Source organism: Argentina silus (genome assembly GCF_951799395.1).
Source record: "Argentina silus genome assembly, chromosome: 3".
Lineage (NCBI taxonomy): Eukaryota > Metazoa > Chordata > Actinopteri > Argentiniformes > Argentinidae > Argentina > Argentina silus.
Window position 1 is genome coordinate 1,633,769 of NC_139657.1, and position 3,855 is coordinate 1,637,623.

The 3,855-nt window shown below is 45.2% G+C and overlaps 1 protein-coding gene across 2 annotated transcripts in view; it reads right to left on the reverse strand.

Annotated features, from left to right (window-relative positions):
* The window catches only part of LOC310801792 (basic helix-loop-helix ARNT-like protein 1), a 21,003-nt gene extending 17,895 nt beyond the window's left edge, over window positions 1-3,108 (reverse strand). For both annotated transcript variants that reach the window (XM_083665940.1, XM_083665939.1), the window contains exons 1-2: window positions 3,034-3,108; window positions 448-573 (exon numbers count right to left, since the gene is read on the reverse strand). The gene's annotated coding sequence lies outside the window, so the exon portion shown is untranslated. The remainder of the gene's footprint in view (window positions 1-447; window positions 574-3,033) is intronic.
* Window positions 3,109-3,855: the final 747 nt, after the last annotated feature.

A 3,855-nucleotide genomic window follows, 5' to 3' on the forward strand; every position in this document is an offset into this window, starting at 1 on the left:
GTGTGTGCGTGCGGGCTAAATGTTGAAATTAGGCGTGGCCCCCATGCCGGTCTGCGAGGTTGTGTAAAGGTGATGTCTACAGGTAGAACTAGATCCAGGTCTAGGCTGTTGTGTCACAAACCCGTACGTCACAAGCTGCAGAATGTAAACATAACTCGTCAATTTCCAAGACAGACGTCACCGCTGTGGTCACGAGGAAACGTTAATCTGAGCGGTTGCTAAGCAACGGCGAGGTTGTTTACCTGGTTTGGCTAAAGGGTGTCTGGGCTTGCAGGTAAAGTCAGTTGAGTCATATCTGGGAATGTACTGTAAATCTGCTACAGTAATGACTCTCTCTGTTGCTAGCCATCATAACGACGATTCCTGCCTCCAAAAAAATTACATATCTCCAGTTTTGTTTACATTTTGCAGTTTGTGAAGTACAGACTTTCATAGGGTGTACTGTACCTGGGTTTGAGATGTAGGCACACTCCCTGGTCTGATCTGGTCTGGTCTGACCTGGGTTGGACTGGTACAGTATAGTATTCCTACTCTGAGGTGCTGGACTGGGTTGGGCTGGGTTCTCTTCTCTACCTGTACAAAGAGAAAGAAAGAAAGAAAGAGAGAAAGAGATAGAGAGGTAGAGAAAGAGAGCAAGAGAAAGAGAGGTAGAGAAAGAGAGGTAGAGAAAGAGAGGTAGAGAAAGAGAGGAAGAGAAAGAGAGGTAGAGAAAGAGAGCAAGAGAAAGAGAGGTAGAGAAAGAGAGGTAGAGAAAGAGAGGTAGAGAAAGAGAGCGAGAGAAAGAGAGGAAGAGAAAGAGAAACAGAGGTTTTTTATGACATGTTCAACCTGAGGTCATTGGGTCAGTTGGCAGCTGAGCCTCAGCAAGAAGATCAAGCTGTTATTCCAAAGACAATAAATGTAACAACTTTCCATTTGATTAGGCCTGTATTTCATGAAACAAATGACCCACATTTAAATTCATCAAGTCATCAAAATGTAGTCGTAAGGCATCAGAAGGGTCGAAATGCATAACAGGCTACACGTAAAACACTGCTCCATGCATTTAATTCCACCAGACAAACAGGCCCATCACATCACGATGGCTGCCTGGGCACACTTTCCCTCCCTCCCTCTCTCCCTCTCTCTCTCCCTCTCTCTCAGGGTCTGGTAGAAGTTACTTCTAGCCCCCTGTGGGTTGACAAAGCACAATTCTCCTTCTGCCTAGTCTCCGTTCTGTTCTGTGGGAGTGGGACACAGCAGTGGGGAAAACCACTGTGTCGTCGTCGTCATAATCATCATCATCATCACCACCACCACCACCATCACAACGCTCGCTCTCTGCTGAGACTGGAAACTGGGTCACCCACTCTGGTCGACAGACTGGGCCGTGGCTCCCCTCCTCTAGTGAATGCAGCCAGCCCACTCAGAGCGCTGGCAGTGGGCACGGTTTGATTAAAGCATGGCCTCGGAGGAAATGATCAAAGGCAGACACGCCAAGCACAGCTGAGGACAAAGTTCCATTAAGTAGGCAGGCTTATTTCATGGCCCGCGGGGTTTACAGATACAGAAATCTAAAGTAGTGCTCCATCAAGCCCATTAGGTAGGGGAACATCTGAAAGGAACTCTACAGTATTGTAGAACAGGTCTATTCAACTCACAAAGGCCATTTGGAGTGTGACGCTTTAGGTAATAGATGTAGCCTAACAAATGCAAATAAAGCACATCAGTTGCAAAGATCAAGATATAGGAGAAGATTGGACTGGACTCTGTGAAATGTTGCCAGCAACTCACTGGCAGGGTCTATGGACCGAGTTGAATGAGCCAAAAGCCTGCCTGCCAAAGTAGTAGGCCTGGGCCGAGCCTGCGTCACAAAGCAGCATTGTTGGGTCCGGTACAGACAGTTACGCCACGAAAACTGGACCGGGCAACATAGAGTGACACAGAAAAAACACAGGCAGCCTAACATGCAGCACGAAACTATAAATAGGAAAAATACACAGTCTAATCCACTGCAGTACTTCATGCAAGTATACTGTGTGTGTCATAGGGTAACACCATAAGATAAGCTAGCTAGGAGTCCAATGTCTCCATCTGTGAACTAACGGTTAGTAGTTCACAAGTGTAGGGAAACACATGACCCCGAACATATCCTATCTGCTAAGCTCGCAAGAGCATTTGGAGACAGATAAGTTGATACAAAGCAATAATCAACCATAATCAATCAACTTGTGCAGTTAAGATGTCCCACCTTTCTCAAACGGTTTCAGACTAGTCAGCTCACAGGCTGTCACTATGGTAACAGAACCAGAGGGAAACATTCCCCGTGATTAGTTTTACTGTCTAATCTGATCATAACCACACCAAGGGCAGATTATTACCTTATTTGTGTGTATTGATGTCAAAGGAGACTTGGTAAGCAAATGATGTATACCTTGTTAAATACATCAAATACATCAAATAAAAAGTATTGCAGAAAAGTATTCCACATCGTCCGCTTACAACACAGAAGTCGAGTTGCATAATGCTCGCTAATAATGTCATGGGGTACGTTTGACCCATTGCCCCAGTCTACGTTTTCGTTGCTGGCCCACTCTTCGTACCGTGCGCATCTTACGGAGTGTGGCTTTAGCATCTCGTTGACAGTTCACAAAATACTGTAATGTCAGTTTAACGTCAGCTTAGATGAAGAAGGCAAGCAGGTAAGAACTCATGTATGTGAGACACACTGACTTGAGAGACCCCTGCGCTACACAAACCCCTGCTCTCAAACACACAGATTAGCCATACAATTACCTCCGGAGGGATACTCATTATTAACTATATATCTAGGTAGATGGTGGATCTGTACAGCCAGCCTAGCTAACTATCGCAGTTCAGTTGCTGTCAAGACATTTGCCATGGCTAGCAGCGAGTTAGCTAGCTAACGTCCCTCCTCCAGAGCAAATCAGTCTGTCATGACCAAGAAAAACATGTATTCTTCTTCGACAAATGTCGCTATTTTGTCCTCACTATGCATGCCGATCATAAGGCATCAAATCGGTATATACTTACGTGCGATGAAGTAGGACAAGCCCATTCAGTGGAGCTCTGCGGTCAGCGGACAGTGATCAGAACTGTGATATAAACGGTCTTCAGTCTGTGACCTACTTTCCCCTCCGTCATGCGTGCCGCGCCACTAACCTACTTTCTGAACCTATGAGGGTGTGAGGAAGAGGTTACGTCGTTTCCTTCGCCAATCACAGCGTCGCGGAGGGCAAGAAAAATATGACGGACATCCGAGTCGTCCTATCAGAGAGCGTACATTTCCTCCGGAGACGCCTATCGCGAATGACATAATGCGATGGGTGACACAAGAATGCCCTTGGTTGGTGTGTGGGAATGACCACATTCTTGCCGTAGTATGCAGTGTCTGTACAGTTGCATAAACACATCATAGGATAAAACATCATCAACATCATCAACAAGTGTGCTAGGTGTGCCGTACAAATCAAATGTCAGCCCTTTTCCAAGGGTACACAAGAACCCGGGGGAGATAGTTTAGTCGAGTCAGACTTTATTTAAAGTGCATTTTCGCAGCGCACCAAAACACTCTACAGTTTTAAAAAGAAAGCAGGTAGAAACACAAATTGTATTTACTAAATACAAACGACTAAGGGGCAAAACAAACAGTCAATTGTTATTACAATATTTCTTTGAGGAAAATCAATCAATACGAAATTGGTTAGTTATGATGACTGTGACACACGACATTACATGAAAATCTTCTCTGAGGAGTTAGAAAGAGAGAGAGAGAGAGAGAAAGAGAGAGAGTGAGAAAGAGTGATGAAGACACACGCACACAGAGATGAACACAGAGTTAGAGAGAAAGAGAGA